At 41.5% G+C, this 21248-nt stretch overlaps 1 long non-coding RNA gene across 2 annotated transcripts in view; it reads right to left on the bottom strand.

The window, feature by feature from the left end:
- Nucleotides 1-21248, bottom strand: part of LOC109640200 (uncharacterized) — a 156598-nt gene that overhangs the window by 5774 nt on the left and 129576 nt on the right. The gene's annotated exons all lie outside the window — the stretch shown is intronic.

The raw sequence follows: 21248 nt of genomic DNA on the forward strand, positions 1-21248 counted from the left end.
GTCTTTCTTTGCACGATTACCGATAAATCATCACTTCTCTTATTCCTTCTACTTATATTCATGATCATTCATATTTTATTGTTTTCCTGTTATGTCATCTTATTTGTTTTCATCATCTCCACCACCCATCCTCACCGTCACCTCCTCTGTCATTGCACATTGATTTTCGGCACAGCTCTCCAGGCGAGTGCTGACCTTTCATGTGAGGTGCTCGTTCTTCAAGACTTCAAGAGGTGAGAATGATTGATGTGTAATCTTTGAAATCCTCTGAAGATGTGTGTGTGCCCACGTGTGTGTGTGTGTGTGTGTGTGTTTGGACGTGGGTGTGTGACTCGGTTGCTTAGGACCTCCTATAGTTAAGGAACCAAAGGTCCTCAGGGTATTAGAGCAGGAGATCAGGGTGTCAGCTTACACACACACACAAACACACACACACACTCACACACGTTTGTGCACATTGTGGTGTCTCAGCGACCTCTTGGTGAGTTCAGTGGCAAGGCGTGGTGTGAGAAGTCGTTTGAACCTGCGGATCTTAAAGATCACACACACACACACACACACACACACACACACACACACACACACACACACACACACACACACACACACACAGATTAATGCTAAAAGACAGGAACAGTCAAAGCTGTTTTTAGGCCTCTGGGTTCAGAGGTTGGTTTGATGTAAGGAGGGGTAAAGTGACAAAGAAAATAATGGGCAGTGGGTAGAGAGAATAATTACATCATGTTTGTGATGATAAAAAATATGAATGATTATACTCCTTTACTCTCAAAAACCAATACACAAAAAAGTTTCCAAAAAGAAACTGTCACGGTTCAAAGGTTTTCATCCACTAAGAGAAACACTAGAAGCTGAAAGACAGAACCTGAATCAGAATCATCTTTATTGACCATGTACACACATAAGGAACTTGATTCTGGTTTGACATTGCTCTCAGTGTACTGACATAAACTGTCAATAGATAAACAGCTAGGGATCTGCTGATGACGTACAAAAAGCTCAAAACATGAATTGTCCAACTCAAAGCAATGGAAAGTACAGCTGTGCCCATCTCTAGTGAGGAAAAAGTGTGTTGACATTCTACTAAGTAGTTATTACTGGAATCTTAATGATTTTAAAAGTAAATAGAACTTCTAACATTACTGAATACATGCACTCAGAAGTTCTTTGGAACTCCTGGTATATGGCAGCATTTATTCACAGTTTAATAAACTTTCGGAAAACAAATACCTTTCTTTTTTATTACATTTATGAAATTATTTCAATAAAGTTTTCGGCAATCTGTAAAAGGCATATTACTGAGTTTCCTAAATCTAAATATCCAGAAGTTTACTAAACCTCCTTAAAGTGAATGAAAAATGTTGCCATTACACAATTTGTTCCACTTGGTTGACACTATACAAGGAAGGAGGAGGTGGAGAAGCAAGAGAAGTAAAAAACAAAAGGGAGCCGGAGAGGAAGAATTACAGTTACGTGACGGAGATGAAGAAGAAGTGAAGGGGTGGGAGGTGAGGAAGAGGGGGAGAGATGAAGGAGAAGAGAGGAGTCTTTAATGTGCTTGGGTCTTGTAAGGTCAGACAGGGGTTGGGGAGGGGGGGAAAGGTTACAGGAAAGGTTACCATGATTTATTTAATCACTGATCTGTCACACACACACACACACACACACACACACACACACACACACACACACACACACACACACACACACACACACACATGCACGTACACAACAGCTTAATCTTCTGTCAGATAAAAAAACTGAAGATGAAGGAAACAGGAGGATGATTTTTGTCTTCGAACAGAACTGTTGTGTTCATCATGCAAATATATAAGAATTAGAGATTTAGACTCTTTATCCAAATTAGTCTCACATTTGCTTAGATTTTTTGTCTCAGTAAATTTGATTGATTGGATTATTATTAGTCCAACTTCTGTACAACTGCAACTTCAAATCAAGATGACATTTTCAAAAGTAATGTTTTCGGTCATATTACCTTGTGAGCGTGACATTGAAACTACGCAGCAGTGGAATAGTGTGAATGCATTCTTGTGTGTAGCCCTGTTTTTCTAGGTGCTATTTTAATGTTTAATTATTACATTTGAATTTAGTGTTTGATCAGTTTGTGATGAAGGTGTAATCACAGAGGTTTTGATTGTTTGCCTGGCAGCACATGTACTCTAGCTGCTTGTGTTTTCCACACACTGACACACTGGGGAGCGTTTGGGAAATTCACCACAAGTATTGTTTCTGCTACGTTCATCCAAAGATATGTTTTTTTCTGTTAATATCATGTTTTCTATTTGTTCTTGAATTCTACTCACCTAAGCTTTACTAATATCGAACTCCACCCACTGCCAGTAACTACGACCGTTACCGTTGCATTTTCCAACGATTTTTGAATTCCCTGTTGGCGTTCTAACCCAACATGACACTGACATGAGCGCCAGGTTTCCTGGAACGTGTAAAGAGGCACGGCAAGACTAAAGAGAATTGGAGAGTGGGGCATGGCTTGTGCATGCAAAAGAACACTCATGAAATATGGAAGACTGTGGAATCGTCAATGTAATTAATGTAAGTGTTGAAACAAAACATCCGCCGCTGCTGTCATTCCACTTACACACACCTCTTATCCCAGAGACAGGGGGTCGGGTAGATGGATGGAAAAGGATGATGGGAGAGGATGCCCCGAGGCAAGATTTAACAAAGGGAAGTGACAGAGAGAGGAAGTGAAGGATAGAAAAAAAGAGGCAGCTCAAAAAGGTGTCTCAGTGATGATGCCAACCCCTCCATCATTACCCCCCCTTCTCTCTCTCTCTCGCTCCATGTCTCCATCTCTTTGCTCCGGTCTTCACTGGCTCGCTCGAGGCCTCGGTAGCCCTTTGCAGGGTGCGACCTTGGTGGTCACTGAGCTGCTGTGAACAGGCAAGAAACGAGCCATATGGGTGAGACAGAGCGAGAAATAGATGCATAGATTCAAGGAAAGAGCTTTCCAGCCCTTGATTTGTCTCCGTGTCTTTTCTCCCCTTCCTCTCTCTCAGCTCACACCGTCTGGGCTACATATGTGCTCCTTCACCCCCGTCTTTTGGCCCGGGCTGCGGCCAGTGCCCCGGACACCTTACCCAGGGCAAGGGCTGCATATGTTGGGAAGGTGGGTACTACAGTGGGGGGAGATGGGCTGGGTGGGCAGCAGATGGCTGAGCCCTAAGGCCTCTGCTGGTGTGGCCGGTGGTGAGTGTGTACGCATGTGGTGGGGGATGGAAAGTGTGTGTGTGTGCATGCATTGGAGGTGTGTGTGTGGGTAGGTGGGAAAAGTGTCTGTCTGTGTGTCTGTGTGTGTGTGTGTGTGTGTGTGTGTGTGTGTGTGCGTGCAGGTTTTCTGCTTGCAAGGTTGGATGGATGAGCACCAGTGCAGAAGAACTTCTTCTGGTCATGGCGAGAGGTGAGGGGAAGAAAAAAAAAGAGAGGAGGAATGGAGAGAAAGAATGCGTAGACATGCGGAATGGGGAATCGAACCCCTGACCTTCTGGTTCGTGGACAACCCACTCTAATTCCGGGAGCACAACCTCCTCAACAATGATCATTATATAATTAGTTTCTTCTTTATTATTGGCTAATTATTATATATCATTATTGTGTTTTTATTATTGGTTTATCCTGTCAAAGCTTCTTGTTGGTAGTTTGTATTGGAATGCTTGCATCATTTGTTTTTCTGCTTCAAAATGAGGATAAATGGTTTCAGAATTTTTTTAAACAATATTTGGAGCCATGTTTCATCCACCTGGGGGACAAAAGTCTAATATTCCCTCTCTTCCAGGCCACCACTACACTGACGAGTGATTTGCTTTTCTTGTGTCATTAGATAAAGGATCATAAAGAGCTTGTTAGCATAGCCGATAATGTCCTTGACATATGGATTCATTTATGCAAACATATCTGTATGCAACCATGCGTGTATATGGTGCATGTGTGGGTGTGTGCGGAATGTAAGTGTATGGCCTCTGGCGCCCTGTCTCCTCTCTGTCCTCCAAGGAGGAGGGTGGAAACGTCCACGCCGCCCTGTTTCACATGTGGGGGGGAGGAAAAGACGAGAGGGAGACGGAAGATATCAGTTTTGTCCTTCATCTCTCCCACAATCCCCCTCTCCTGCTCCATTACAGATGAGGAGAGCGTCCCGAAGACGCTCGCAGGTATGACACAGCTGCCACGCTCTGAATCACACACACACACACACACACCTTGCAGGTATGGGCCAGTTGCCATGCTCTAGATAATAGGTTGTTGAGGGTGCAGCTTGTTAGCCAGCCACAGCTGACATGCCAGACACACACATACAAACACACATACACACACACCCACACACACTGTTTGCAAGAGCCAAGAACAATCCTTGCTCTCTTCCTTCTTTTCCAGCATTTGATCTCTTTCTCTGAAACTTCTCATCCCCTCTTTTCCATTGTTTCCCGTCTCTTTCACTTCTGCGTGTCTCTCTCAGACAGATGGGTCGGCCTGCTGCTCCTGATGTTTCTATTAAAACGACATTACCGGCTGTAAAAAACTTGTCGGAGTGTCCAGCAGCCCCATTCATAACCATTTAGCTCACACCTGTTTGGTTGAGAGGTGCGTGTACAGCATTTGTGCGTGACTGAGACGTGTCATAGCCAACTGCACTGCACCCAACTCAAACCTTCATCGCCCCCGTGTCCACACACACGCATACACAGACACACACACCCCACAGACTCCCAGAAGGTCATCCCCTCTGGGAATGTCTGTTTGAAGTAAAGACCTCAGTTGCAAGCTGCTGGAGGCCTGATTCACTGTCAGGCGTGTTTGTCTGCGTTTTACATATGTAAGTATACATGTGTGTTTTTTACATTTATGAATCTCTGTGTGGTTAATTTCCTGTTTTTCTTATTTTGCCACATGTGGAAATATGTAAATATGAGCTTTTTATGTTTGTAAGTCTAATTGAAAATACTGCGTTTTTTGCAAGTATGCTTGTACAAGTGTGTGTGTGTGTGTGGCACCGCAGGATGTGGTGTGTCCATGCCTCCTGGTAATGGATACTAATGGTCATGGGCAGGCCTCCATGGAGCAGGGGGGTAGATTTGTCTATTTGACCCCATCCTGCTGCCCTCACCCCAGGAGGGGAGGACCAGAGGGGTGGGAGGCCCTGTGGGGGTCTGGGTCACCATCAGCATGCATAACACTCAACATAAACACACACTGTTAGCCGTGTAAGTGACAGCAAAGGCACGCAGGCACACATCACACACCGTGCAAGGTTACAATAGCTTCAAAGATCATTAGAAGAATAACCTGCTCATGTATGCAGCAGCATATCATGTTGTTTTAATGCATTTAATACATGTCTGCTGTGTATTGAAAAAAAAGGATAAGAACCTATTCCTGTCTTAAACGCACTACTTGAAAAAGCAGCTTGTTGGAGGTTTAAAGTGTCCTTTCATGGACGTAACAGGTGTGGATGCATTACCCTGCACACACATGATATTCTAGTAGGCTCTTGTTCGTGGTTGGATCCTTTTTAAAGTGGCCACTTGTTTTTTTTTTTTTTCATTGCATGCCTCTTAAAACCACAAAGCCCTTCGGAAGTGAACAGAGCAAAGGGCTTTCAAGGAGTTAAACCACCCCATGTAAACTGTCTCCTCAACAAACATAGTTCCTTATGTGTAATTTAAGCATCAGTTGAATGCATTTCAAGGACTAGTCAATTTCAAACTCTTTTTTCTCTACTCAAGCTTTAAAAACTTTTGTTTTCTTTGTGTGTTTCATGTTTTGGGTCCACATAGTTGATTAGTTCTCGTGGAAATTAATTTTCCAAATCATTAGTCACTTGTACTTGTTGCACTTCAACTTAAAGGTACAGTGTGTAAAATGTTGTGATATCTAGTGTTGAAATTTCATGTTGCAGCTAAACACCCCTCACCCCACCCTCTCCTTCCAAACATGAAAAATAACCTGTGGTAGCCTTTAATTGTAATAAAAACTCAAAAGGTGTTTAGTTTGTCCAGTCTGGACTAATGTAAAAAACATGGTGGCCTCCATAGAGAGGACCCCCTCGATGTAAATATAAAGTATTTAAATATAAAGGGCCTTTTCTGGTGTAAAGAAAACTACCATTCATACAAATTCGATAAAACTAACTAGTGAAAACATCATGAGAATTATTCTACATTAAATCTCTGCCAATAGATCCCTTTCACCTAAATCTTACACACTGGACCGTTAAGTTAAAGAAAATGGTTTTGTTCCTGTTTAAAAGTTAAATATTGGTGCACAAATGAAGAAAGAAAGCAGTAAACACTTTGGAAATGTTTTGAGATCCATTGTGATGTTATCATGAAGCTTCCTGCAGAGAAAGAACATTGAGTTTTTCCACATTGCAAAGCAATTATAACCATCGAGCCAAGAGCAGCTAAATTTGTCCCTTCTCTTTCTCCTTCCATCTCCAAGTAGATGAATGTCAAAAAGGGGGGAGCTGTTCAGGTAAACAGGGCTCTCAGGGGAGAAGTGACCTTTGGGTTCGCAGTCAGGGGGACAAAAACGGGAGGGAGAGGGAAGGAGCAGCGGGGAGGTCGGGTTCGACGGAACAAGGTTGAGTGCAGCGAGGAGTGGAAGGGGGAATAAAGCATGAAACAAAAGGAGGATAGTAGAGAGAGAGAGGAGATAGAAAATAAAGATGGAGGAAAGGAAAGGAGAAGAAAATAAATCTAATTACTACAGGTTCAGAGCCTAATGCAGTACTTAATGAATCACAGTATTTCTTTGAGTCAGTGCCCTAAAGGTCTTACCCAGCTCTCTACCTATGAGAAACACTAGATGCAAACATTACTTTGTTTATGTGGAACCTTTGCCGGTTACCTGAAAATTTGAATTTTTAAATTATTTGTGGATCTCATGGACCAAATTTGGTGACGCATATGATACAGCAACATGCATCTTTGGATTCTTTAAGTTAAAAATACCTGAACTTGTGCATCTTCTTGGTGTTAAATTCATTGAGGTATGTCAACATTGCACTATTTAATGACATTTGACAAAAACAATGAATAAAAAGATATTTTTAATTTGAGGACTGAAAATACTTACTGAGGAAAAATTCATAACTCATGGGCACAAGGTAAATATCAAGAGATACATATCTGCCCATCTGCCAACAGCAGGGAGGCCTACATGTCTTAACTCATCAGTAAGGCTATATCTAGATCGACATCTCCTCCCTGCATGTACCTGCCACTGCTCATAAAGCCGATTCCCCTCAGCTTAAAGGGGAGACTCAGTGTGGTAACTTCGACTCTCTTTATCTTTCTACCTTTCCATCTCTCTCGGCCTGGTCTGAAACACCTCAATGCCTCTCCTCCTTGCACCTCTCTCTGTGACTTCTTCTTTACTTTTTATTATGTTAATATCTTGACTGTGCAGCAAATTGGCCGACAGTAGCTCTATAAATACATTTGACTTGACTTGACTTTCTCTGACTGCACTTCTACTCTCTCTTTCTCTCTAGCCTCCTGTCTCCCACCGTGGCAGGCAGATCAGTAGCCCTAGGGAAGTGCTTCGCTGTGGGAAGGAGCCTTGGCTTCAAGTGGCTCTAAGTGGCTCTCGCTGTTTGTCTCTTTAGTTGTTTATTTTCTCCTTTGCTCGCCTCGGGCAGGAAAGAGAGAGGGACACTTTGCATCGGGGGAAACCACAGCGCGGCCAGGCAGGGAGGTTTAATACAGCTTAGTAGCCTGCAGAGTTTACAAGAGGGAGGCACAGAGACACAAAGTGCAAGTGTGTGTAAGTTTCACATTACAGCTTCAGTGTGTCGGTTTGTGTGATTTTATTATTAGAAATGTCATAAAGATGTCAGGTGGCTTGTGTGCATTTAACTATGCTGCTGTAATTATAATGTGTGGGCTTGTGTGTGTTTGTATCGACAAAGCCAAAAGGTCCGAGTATGACCTTCTAAGATGACATTATTTGCCATTGATTTGCCTCTGTTTCATATTTTTTCTCACTGGGACTACTGTACCGACAATCAGCCTCCATTGTTGTGTTTTTAAAGACAAACAGTGACACTTGGCTCCCTTGTGAAAAGGTAAAACAATTGTGTTGTTGGTCAATGACTCAAATTAGGCCTGAAAATTGAAACCAGGTATAGAGTTTTTGTTTTGTTTTGAAATCGAGGCTGTAAAACTTTGATATTTAATGGGCAACCACCAATGAATTATTCCTTCAAAAATAAAACTTTCTCCACAATTAGACAATATAGTTAGCATTTAAATATCTTGATTAACAGACTCCGGCCGATCTCGGTATTCTTGTATCCATTTATGATTGCAATTATTTATCATTAGGGGAATGTAAAAGCAGTAAATATTGTATTGCTATATTATCACCTTATAAAAATAGTTGGCCAAATGTGTTGGCAAACACTTCCGAGTCCATTAGGCCTCCTCTAATATTCAGTCTCCCTTGAGTTTTGTGTTAGTATCCTTCACCTCCTCTAGAAAATAGCTGCATTTGTACTCAATACCTGTTAAAATGTTCCATTCTATTCACCAGCTAGTTGCTCACACCTGTCCGCTGTGTAGAGAGGTAGGATACAGCGGCCTTCTACGTTTTCTGTCCCTGAAAACGCCTGCTAGAAAAAGCTGAAGACCAAGGACAACCAAACCAAGACAACCGAAACAATGAGCTGAAAGACACTAAAATTATTCTTTATTGCATTATTCATTTGTTGGTATTTGTCCATTGCTTGTATAAAATATTGATTAGCGCAGCTTTTTAATAAGGTATCACAGTAACACTATGGAACTGTCCATGGTGCTGATTTCCATTTTAACATCTTTTTACTGATTCACACAAATACGAATTCCACAAATGTCTGTGGAACACATTCACACTTGTAATTTAAGGGCCCAATAAAATGCACTGTTAAATTTGGAGCCATTTGGACACGTGATATGTTTTAATATTGATACAGAAATTAGACAAAGTGCAGTCAATGAGGGAGGGGCAGCGTGCTTTAACGGTCAGTCTGCGGACTAATCTGAACGTCATCTCATAACCTACAACAGTGGCGGCCTAGACTGCCCCATCGGCAATATTATCTGCCCTGCAAGCTGAATTTGATGGTTTTAAGTTCAACATATCGGACTGACAGAAATTCCCAGGTGTTGATCTTCATCCTGGCAACAATATTCATAGATTCACTTGTTCTATAGCATTTCTTTTCTTCAAAGTTAATGCGGTAAGTTTGTGTTGTTGCTTTGATGCTACACCAGTTCATTAAATCATTCAAACTTATATATAAGCCACATGTGAACAGCAATAAAGCAAACTCAGTTTCATTTAGTGAAAAAAAAAATGAAAACAGAATTCATAACCAGCATTACCACTGCACTAGTTGAATTGAATCAGGATAAATTACTTTCTATATGAGTTTTTTGTTCTATTTAGATTTATATGGTTGTTTTAACCAAGCTACAATAGATGCTGCATAAAGTTAAATGATATGATAAATGAAGCTTTTCACCTATATGCATATAAAAGCATCTGACTTTGTCTAAATGGCTTCACACACAGGCCTCTGAGTGAGTTTCAGCATAAAGTAACTTTTGTGAGAGTTGGCACAGGTATGCGTTGTTCAAAGATTGAGGCGAAAAAGAAAAAAGAAAAGCGTTTTCATTTCTCTTAGTGGAAGCGCAAGCATGAGCTGTGAATTCATGCAAAATGCCAGCGAGCATGTGTTTATAAACGTGTGTGTTTCCAAGAACCCAGGCGAGTGCATCTTAGTGTGTAATGCGTGCAAGGACAAGGCAGATGTATGGAGAGAAATGAATGCTCTCTTAAATACTCAGCTCACCTCACATCATATCAACACACCTCGCAAATGAACACTTCCACATCGTAATGAGGATTACCTGCATGGCCTCACACTGCGCTTCTCGCCCCCTTGCAGAACACACACAAACACGCACACTTGTGCAGTTGCTCATCTGCCCTTGTTCCATCCTCCCCCCTGATCACCACTTTTTCTTGTTCTCATCCTTGTTTTCTCTCTCTGCCACACACGCACACACACACACACACACACACACACACACACACACCCCTCTAGTGTCCTAGCTGTCTCAACTTGAGCAGCAAATGAACACAATTAGCCACGGCTCCACAAACACACACTGGGGTATTGTTCTGCTCACACTCACTCAGACCTTAATCTGGTGCTCCAGAGGGACCCTATGTGTGTGTGTGTGTGTGTGTGTGTGTGTGTGTGTGTGTGTGTGTGTGTGTGTGTGTGTGTGTGTGTGTGTGTGTCTGTGTGTGTGTGCAAGCGAAGGCAGTCGAGGGGAAGTGTCGCGGAGCCCAGCTGACAGAAGGGGCTTCCAGGCCTTTTTCCCTCAGAGGTTTCCACGACGATGATCAACTCCTCGCGCCTTAGTCCTTGCTGTGCTTGCCTCAGTAACCTCCCCCAACCCTCACCCTCACCCCCACCGCAACACAGGCACAAACACACTCTTTGAGCAATGGCCCATTCGGCTTGAATGCATTTTAAACACAGCCACAGCCTTCGGTCACAGCCAGATGTTACAGGGTGAACAAAGGCACCGAGTCACAAGTTATTGTTCTCAACAGCAGGTTGAGCCTCAGGTCATTATTAGCAAACACACACACACACACACTCCTTCACACATGCACACACACACTGAGCAGTGGTCCGACTCACTACATTGCACATTCACTGTCTGCATTTGTTGTTTCTTCCCCTTGAGCAAGTGTGTGTGTGTGTGCCGCCTGCCTAATTAGACAGCAGGTATCTGCCTGACAAGATTTCTTGCAAGAACACCTACACAAGTAGCTGCCTAATGACCGCACTTTAAGATGCCTCCCAGGCCTTACCAGCGGAGGTGGGGGCCTTCGCAGCCAGCGCCATGCTCAGCGGCTCGAGGCCAGTCGCCCCAGTCACACCAGCAGCCTGTGGCGTGTTTGGCATCAGTGCTAAATGACTAGAGACCAGTTTAAGATTCAAAACACTTACACTCGATTATTTAGGCATTTCAATTTGGACACTGATAAGTTTAATATCAGTTTAAAGTACGTTGTAATAATATAATATTATGATACAGTTCCCGACATTAATATTAATTGAATGTTCATCCTCTTCCTTGGAAACAGTTGCTTATTGAAATTAATAGAAGGTCCATTTACTTCGTGTTTCTGAAGCTTATGGCCACATCCTGCCCAGATAGCCTACGGATGTGGACCGCTTCTGGCCTTCTTGTGGATGTGAGCCTAAAGGGGTCCACTTGTAAAATAGGAAATATGACCCAAATATCCCAAAACAAATGTGGCAAACATGGCAGCCTAAAGTGGCCCATGTGGTAAATGGTGAATATGGCCCAGATCTGGCGAACAGGTATGTGCGCGGTATGTGGGCCAGATGGCATTATGGGCAAAATCTGTGCCTTGTGGGTGTGGTCTTCATGTATGTTATACTGTATGTGACCTACATATGGGATATCTCTCAATCTTACGCTTTTAAGGAACATAACACGTGGTTAAAACTTCAGAAACATCAGACTTGGACCTTGTGCAAAGAATTTTCCAAATGTTCTATGAACACGTGTTGTCCATATAAACATTACAAGAAGGTGTAATAAAAATGTAAAGCTCTTTGATATATTAGTTCTTGACTGTCCTTGATATCAGATCACAGGACTGCTGATACTCCAGGATTTAGAAAGACTGCCATCTTAATTGTTTTGCATTATATGCTATTTGTTTGGTACACAGAAAAACCTCAACTTTATTCAGGTATTATTTAAAGTGTAAGAGTCGATGAGGGCACAACAGGAGCTGACTTTTTTTAACTTTTTAAAATATTTAACGTGGCTTTCAGCAGGAAACATTTATTTAAAGTAACAAATAAGAAGTGTGGACCTTCAAAAACAATCACAGTTTATTATAGCGTCACCTGTTTGGGCTTCATAGACCTCTTTGTGTCCACCGCGAGAGGAAGTGACAGAGGGAGCCGCGGCATGTCTGCCAATTTGATTCCGCTGTGTTTACAATGACCTTCCCTTTCGGTGTGAGGTGCCGTTTCGAGTGCCTCTGTCACCATGACAACTGGACATTTTTTAGTGGCCACTCAAGTGTCTATCTGCACATCATTAGCGCCAGTCAGATGTTAAGGCCACCACGTACAGACAACAATTTAAAGCAAAGCAGCGTTTTTTTTGCGCTTGTTATGACAAGTTTCCTCGTGTGTTACCTCTCACTTCTAACCACATCTATATTACCACAGCTGCACAGGTACCACTGCAGCAGTTTACTAATAAACTGAAGATTTTGTCAGATAACTCCCTGAAGCAACAGATTTTTTATATATTACACTGTTGATTTTCTCAGTCTGTCCCCCTGATGAAGATGAAGAGGATGAAGAGCTAAGATAATTGATGCCTTTCATTTTTCCTCTGTTAACTATAGCGTGACCTATTTCTTGATTGCACACCAACATAATATAAACTAAACAATTATGTCTCACAGAACAGGATAAGAGGATCTTATGATGCAATTTACCAATTGATTGTTGATATATTCTTTGGTTAAGTGTTCCAGAGTTTGTACCCGCAAAGCCTTACAAAATGCAAATGGAAAAAACTAATACATACTGTATATGGCACTCACCACCTCCAAGCCTAACAGTCCCCTTATATTCAATCAAGCTGCACCAATTTTCACCAAATTCCTATAAACAGATCAATGAATTAATCACTGGAAATATGTTGAAATATCTGGGAAAAAATCCTAAATCCAGACCAAAATGTAACGGGTTCTTCCCAGACACTTTCTGTATCGTTCCGCCAAGTTTAGTGGTAAATAGATTTATATAATCTTGCTTAAAAACAAACAAACCAACCAACCAACAAATGGTGGAGGTAATTAACATTTAAAAATATAAAGAAATCCAGCATGGGGGAGAAAAAGGGGTGAAGACAATTCTTGTTGAAAATATGAGGAAACACACAAAGCGTCCATTTCCCTTTATCTACCTGAAAAAAAAAAGACTTATAATAAAACATTTTCTAATAAATTTTTTACAAAAAGGTCTTTTCTGTGAGTGACAATGAGAGGAGCTGAACCCTGTGAAGCACCACAGTGGCATTTGGAGTGGACACACACCCCCATACACAAACACACACCGTTATTACCATCGCTGCATTGAGCCAGAACTCGTTCTCAAAGTGCACCAGATGTGCTCGCTCGTGCAATTATTCCAGCAAAGACATTGGCTCAGATGTATTTATATTTATGTGTGTGTGTGTGATGGTGTGTGTGTGTGCATACGGTCTTGTTGGAGCTGTAAATGTCTTCCATTTGAGCTGCTGGCTGACCTTCTCGCTCTCTGTTTTTCATGTTTAGCCTTTCCCAGTGTTCTCACCTTTCCTGCCAAGTCAACTGTAGTCCCTCCATCTCTCTTTCACTCCCAAAATGTGTGTGTGTTTTTAGATTTCTCTTCTTCTCATCTCAATCACTCTGCCACTTTTGTTAACGGTGCTGCTGAGAACGTCTTCTACGTCTTAATTCATTCACTTTCCTGCCGTCGTAAGTTATTCACGATGGGATATATAAAGGAAATGAGGAAATCAAGTTGAGGCGGAATACGAGGAAAAGATTGTTTCCAAAATACTGAGTCAGTAATCTATTTGGAAAAGTTACAACTTTTTAAATGTATGATGCAGAATATGAACGTCACTGATTTGAAATGATAGAAACTTGGAAACTCTAAATATAGAAATTCATTATTACCCTACAACTGAGCATGCAACATGGTCATTTTGCATCTGTTTCAGTCCATCTCCAATGATTACAGGTGCACACACACACTGAACCTTTGGCTAGCATGTCTGTTAGTCGTGTCATCGACCCCGTCCCCGTCCCTTCACGTGACAGCAGTGCCAGCTTTGTTTGGGTAAATTGCTGCAGAGTCATTTGCATATGTCTGTTCTGCGCTCGCAACTTCACATAGTTTTTAATCTGAAAATTATGCTAATGCTCTAGTGTAACATGTGTGTTACTCCAGTGTGTGTGTGTGTGTGTGTGTGTGTGTGTGTCATGTGGCAGGCCTTGTGATAATAGCAGCAGGTGAGGGGTGACAGAGGTGAGAGCACTTGTCCAATTAATACTCACTGCAACTATTTAGTACATTTGCATCAGTTCATATGCTGCTGTGGAGCTGAAGTGCCGTCTGAGATCAGGTGATTCCACTGCATTATCACGGTCATGACTGTTTTGGCGGATGAAGTCTGCAAAACATGAAATGTTCGACCCGGCGATGTGATTTGCTGTGAGGAACTCCCAGAGTGCACCTGGGTGACGGTGAAGAGAGGTAGTGGACCCTGCATGAGCAGTGACCTCTGTTTTAACTGGAGATTACAGTGTATTAGTCAGGAGGAACAAAAACCTATCTATCTGCCGTAACCAAGGCTGATTTCAAAAATAAAAGTGATGCTTTCAGGGGATTTTTACTAATGTGCTTCAATGTGTTGCCTCTTTCTGTCAAGTTGATTTTGGTTGGATATCAGTAACTGCTCAAATTTGATAATCTAATATAGCCTACCCTCTAATCACTTTTATCCACCAAATTAATTGTGAATATTACTAGAGAGTGTTTTTCCAGATTCCTGATTAACTTTTGGAGCTGCTTGGTCAGGGGTGAAGGGGTGAGGAGGTGAAAGGGTTGACAGCCCTGCAGGAGAGAACTGCATATGTGTTGTGTGAACATACACAGCTAAAAAGTGGTATCTACTGAGTTTTTACTGAAGAGTGAGACCTCCTGTTGTTATCGATGCTGGCTGATATCAATTAAGGATCTCTGACCACCTGTTTTGTTTTAGATCCCGCCAACGCACATCTGGTTTCAATGTTTTCAGGAACTTTTCTGTTGAAAATGTTTTACTTAACCGAAACTGGAAGGTTATGATCGTCACTCAAAAAGTGATGGTGCGACAAATGTGACAAAGTATAGGCCCAGACAGAGCCTTCGCCTTGTGGACCCCAACACTTCCCTAATCAGACTAGTTCTAACCGCAAAGGGCTAATTGCAGCTGTTGCTTCTGTGCTCCATCAAGGCTCAGAGAGAGAGCATTTGGAGTTTTTGGTTTTTGCGTGAACACAAATACACACAATGAAATGTTGTCGGTGTGTGCTGAGCCTGTGTTTCACAGAGGGGAGTCTCTCTGTGGCTACTTGTCATCACAGCGCTGCAGGTTTGACATGACGGGAGGATGAGAAAGCCCGAGAGACCCTCAGGTAGTCACACACACACACACACACACACACACACACACACACACACACACACACACACACACACACACACACACACACACAAGCCAAATACACACCTCAGCTCTAAAAGGGTTTAGCATATAAATACCTATCTGGGCAGTAATACAAGTAAGCACAATGTGTGGCTGTGTATTTGTGTGTGTGTGTGTGTGTGCTCAGATCTCTTTGTTGATGTTTTCTCTGATTCTGTGCCAGCTTCACATCCATCTGTCTCTGTAACACACACACACACACACACACACACACACACACACACACACACACACACACACACACACACACACACACACGCGTAGGTATGAACAGGTTGCCAAATTAATTTTCTCAACTTTCCTTCATGTTTTAAATGTTAAAAAAAATACACACACATGCATCACACACACATACACAGTTGCAGACTTTTTTAGTCATTAATTATCAATTGTGAACATACCAACCTGCACTTGATTATCTATTCAAACTAATACAGACAGAGATCAGTGGAGGATTCTGATGCTGTTGAAGTTTCGGGTTGAATAATATGCAATACATGAAAAAAAATATGAAAAATTTCAACTGCTCTGGTTTTGTCACTTTATTTCTCTGAGCAACTTATAAAACACTGCATAAGTATTAAAATCAATGTTACCGTCGAGAAAATGACTATTTAGATTTGAATGCATTCCTCTGCACTCGTGTCACTCACAAAACTCCCAGTACTTTACATTTTTCTGAGTTAATACAAGTCATTAACTTTAAAATGTATTCCTCTGAATATCCTATATTCCTATATGATCCTATATTTAATACAAATATCAGCAAATTGATGATATGAATATTTACATTTATATTCGTAATGTTCATGGTTATAAGAAGTTGGAAATTAGTTCATTTCCAGGAGAGATAAGGCTGCATTGCAAATTTAATAGTTTAGTAATCGTTGTGATTTATATTTACATTTTTAATCACTTAGAGTTTAGCATCCTTCATTCTTTTATCATTTTTGGACTCGTTTCCATGATAAACAATTAAATTTAAGAAGTGTAAAGAGTAATGGCCCTGCTGTTCCAACTACTCTTTCTATATAATTATTTTATATATGTGCGATTATTTTATATATGTTCTCTGAATCACCTGTGTCCCCTTTTCTTCATGTATCACTGCCTGTTGAGTTGTTCTCACTGCTTTGCAACGTTTGACCAGTAGGTGGGGACATGTTCAGCCAGTCTGCACATCATTCAGCACTGCTGCACTTTACGGAATTGAACTTGGGCTCCTTCAAAATCACTTTTCTAAATTAAATGGTTCGTTGATTAAAAACAAAAAAAACTTTTTTTTAAAATATGCCTCCGCAAATATTCACAGTGCTGAACCGAATACATCCGACGAACAAGAAGGTTGCTGGACATGATTTCTGAGAATATTTAACGATGCTGATGTTTTTTCAAAAATCCTTTTTTTAAGAGAATTAAAAACAAAATTATTCTCTGCCTTCAGCACAGCTTTCCTGTTGAGTATTTTATTTGTCCTGCCTGAGAGTGTTTATCGTGTGTGTCTGTGTGTGTGTGTGTGTGTGGAGTTCAGTGGTTCCTCTTTTGTTCACTTCACTAAGTATGTCTGTGTGTGTTGACCTGATAATCTGTGTGCTTTATAGAGTGCTGTTCAAACATTGGTCTCCCCTCTGATCCCAAACTCAAACACAGCTTCGCCCCTCCTTTATTAACACACACACACACACACACACACACACACACAAATCACTCTTCTTTTTCCTCCATTCTACCTTTTTTGAAAACAACCTGATTCACTTCAGCTAAAAACCAGTTCAGTCTATTATGAAACACTTCAAGTAGTGGGAAAGAAATGCACGTATGATGGTGTGTTATCCAACAGGTTTGCTTGTCGTTTTCTTTTTTTCATCAGTCGCTCTTTCTGGTTCAACTTGACCTGTCTATTTCTCTCTCCTCCTCTCTGACTCTCTCTCTCTTTTTTTCCCAGAGGCCAGCGACTGATCACACACTGAATCCTACACAGATCCCAAACTCAAACACAGATTCTTTATCAGAGAACACACTCCCCACATAATCCCTGGATAACTACACCTGTGACTGTGTGTGATTCCGCGCGCGCGTGTGTGTGGCCCCCCCGTCCTGTAGTCATTATCAAACCGCGCTCTTGTGCAGAAATTATAATCTAGAGAGAGAAAGTGTGCAGTTGTGATCAGAGCAGATGCACGCTGAGGTGGCTTGATGTTTCCTGTTCAACATCACACATGCCATAATGTGTAGATTCATGCAAACAGGCTGAATGAATGTGGAGGAAAATGTAGTGTTGATACCAGGTACAGTTCACAAAGAAGTTCTGCAACACTTACACAGACTGACACAGACTAATTACAGTTATAAAAGAGCATGATTATCCATTTCTATCTACAATATGCAACAGTATAACCTTTTACGACCTTATATTGTGGAATTTGTGCTCATTTTTGTTTATAACGTGCTTCATAAATTCATACTCATAAATCTTTATAGTGAGATAAGAACAAAAAGAAAGAAAGATAAGATTAGAAGATTTCATTTTCTTGTATGAGTGATATGTTTGTATGCTAGAAGAACAACTTCATATTGTTTAATTTATTATCATTCTGTAAAATCTCCAATAGGAAAAAAATTACAATAAGAAGGTACTACACGGTTTTAGTGTGTTTGACATTATCTAAACCTGTTAGATTGTTGACTAGTTACAATCAAACTGCATCAAACAGATTTTCCCCGACTCATACCACATCCTCCCACCAAGTTTCGTGGTAATCTGTCCTGTAGTTTTTGTGTAATCTTGCTCAAAAACAAACAAACCAACCACAGACGGGTGAAAACACAACCATTCTTGACAGCGGGCAAAATAAATCATTATCACAATATGTATAAAGCACTATTCCACAAAAACTAAGAGGCACAAAGATGAAACACTCTCCTAAAAAAAAATAAGGACGCTCATAATATCTATTTCCAACTTGGCATTGGAAACAGTGTGAAAATGCAGTTTTACCAAGCTTAGAACAGTCGCCACCACTTATCGTCCATCCTAATATTCTACCATTACTGGCAATAACTTGCCATTGCTGCTCCCTTAAATTCTATATAAAACGTTCTTATGTATAAATACTTTGCTTTACACCACCCTGTTCAAAGTTAAGTATTGACAAGTAACGTGAGTCGATTTTAACCTTTTTTCCGCAGCTTACTAAAGAAAAACTCCTGTTTCCAGTGCTACCCGGCGCATTTTCAAGCCGCACTGACGAGGCAGAGTAGAAATAAATGTCTAATGATTAAATGGGGTGCACCGAGGTTTCCTTGTTGATGTCAATTACGTCTTTAATTAGTGCATGTGTAATGTAAATACAGTCTGTTTTGATTGCTCCTGTGCCTCCTGTCCCACAGTAAAACAGATTTTCTCCCTCATTAGGCAATCACTCCTTCAAGTGCCTGTGTCCCCCAGGACCTGCCCCGGACGAGCCTGTGTGTGCGCGAGCGAGCGTGTGCATGTGTGTGATGTGAAAAAAGGAAGGAGCATATGGACGCATGTGGAAAAGCACAGTTACGAAATTTTTAAATAAAAAAAGCAGTTGCGAATTGGAAGGAAATTACCCGGAGTGATTGTGAAAGAAACTTTTTTAACAACTTGGTGTGCGTTCTTATTGAGGCCATGTTTTATCTGTTAAAAAGCAGGTCATGATCAATCTTCTTTTCTCTATCCCAGTCTTCTGACCTATTATCGTCAGTCAAACGCTGATCACAGCTTTAGCTCTTATTGTTGAAGATCATTATTTATGTCTCACCATTATCCCCGGGGTCTTGTATGAATGCTAAGGCACATAAAAGGAACAAGAAGGAGAGGTAAAAATATTCCTTGAATGCTGTGAAAAGACAAGATTTAGTTTTCTAAGAATTGGTGGCTTTTATGAGAACATGCGCGTACCGCGTGGTCGACCGCGCTGCCTTCAGGGGACATAGGCGTGTGGCTGTGTGTGTCTTTGCCTTGTTGCCTGCTAGCAACATGGTGCAACATCCATGCTGAGTTTCTCTCAGGATGCAGAAAAAAACAAAAATAGCTCAGAGAGTTTAAAGAGCGGTAAGAACGACGAGAAAAGAGGAGCAAGGCAAGTGAGTGAGAAAACAAGGGATGCCATGTGTTGCACACCTGAGTCCTGAGAAAAGGAGGGAGAGTTGGGGTTGGGGGTTTGGAGGAGGAGGAGGAGAAAGGGGGACGATGGGGGAGAATCAGTTCCACTACATGCTCATTACCACCTATTCATCTGGAAGACATCTCTGCACAGATACACTGCTGCCTGACTCTGGCTGTCCAAGGCCCACCGTGTTTTGCATTCATGCTCCTGTGTTTGTGTGGTCGCATTTTAATGCACGTATATGTACATATAGGTCGGCCATTGTGTCCTACACTCCCCATGCCTCCACAATGAGCCATGTGTACGTCTAACCTCTCTGCTCTTTTCAAGTCCTTTCTCTTCTTCCTGCATTGTGCAGGATTTTCTTTCCCCTGCCCCGCTCTTACTTTGAATGCTGCAGCAGAAATTAGACCACTTTAACTTGAAAAACAAAAGTACGTACGAATGATGTGCGAAGTTGAAAATAGGGTTGTTGTACTACAAGGTCTCTCATCGGGCCGATTAGGTATTTTTATATTAGACGCAGCATTGAATACATTTCTTAATAACAATGGAAAGCCACTCAAATCGACCAGCAGTCAAGGAGAACATAGGGGGGTCCAATGCTAATAAGTATATCTGTTTATGTGCATGAGAGTCTTTTCACATTTCAGTGCTTCCAATGGTCTTTACTGCCATTAAAGCAAAGGTTTAGAGCAGAGGAAAGATTAAGGACATAAAGGTTTTAATGAAAATTAAAGAGGTCACGTGTTGACAAGTTAAAAGATAACAGATGAAGGTCATTTAAAAACATAAAGTTAAAATAAAATCACTAAAAAAGGGTAATTTACCACCAACACCCATGGGTGCTTAGGTGGGCATTTGAAATTTAAACTAGAAGTCCGCATACTGCCGCCAAGGCCCAACAGTCACCTTCTGAAACCAAAATCTAAATTCACCAGATACAGACCTTCATTTGGATCTACACACTCACCGATACCAGCAAAAAAAACAAGTCCTGGATTCACATCAAAATATATTATAATGGCTTCTTCCCTGACCCATACCACATCCTTCACCAAGTTTTGTGGTAATCAGTCATGAAGTTTCTGCACAATCCTGCTAAATAATTCACAAACAAAGGTGGGATAGGGCTCGGAAGCCTGAAATAAACGTGTGGATTGCTTTGCCTTAAAATTGATATAAAATGTGCATTTAATTTTAAGTAAAAAGGGAGGAGGGGAAAGAGAGGCAGATGCAGTAAGGAAGGAAAATAGATTAAACGCCTGCTGCCATTTTACATATATATGTATACATGCAGTAACGCCCTTTATCCCCATGTTAAAGAAATTCATTCCACTTCACACTATCAAAGATGAAGTCGTTCAAATCCAACCGTCTATTTCAAAATGCTGCAAAACTTCCTGCAAATTCAAAACGTGATCAATCAAACCTCTGTAGCACTCAGTGAATCTGTCTTCCTGCATTCTTGCCGGGCCTGTTTATGTGTCGACATTTTGCCATGTGCCTCGCCGCCCATATGCACGTGCACATTCGTGCGTGCCGTGCAGCTGGCAGCCTCGCAGACAGGTGGGCTGGCAGCACTTCCCTTCCAAAGAGTCGTAGCCTCACAAATGTTCCCTCCTCCCCCATCCTTTCCCCTCTCGCTCCTCCCCCGTGCTGCGTCCCTCCACGTCTCGTTAGCTGCTGTTTTTTAATG

Source organism: Paralichthys olivaceus, chromosome 24 (assembly GCF_024713975.1).
Source record: "Paralichthys olivaceus isolate ysfri-2021 chromosome 24, ASM2471397v2, whole genome shotgun sequence".
Classification (NCBI taxonomy): domain Eukaryota; kingdom Metazoa; phylum Chordata; class Actinopteri; order Pleuronectiformes; family Paralichthyidae; genus Paralichthys; species Paralichthys olivaceus.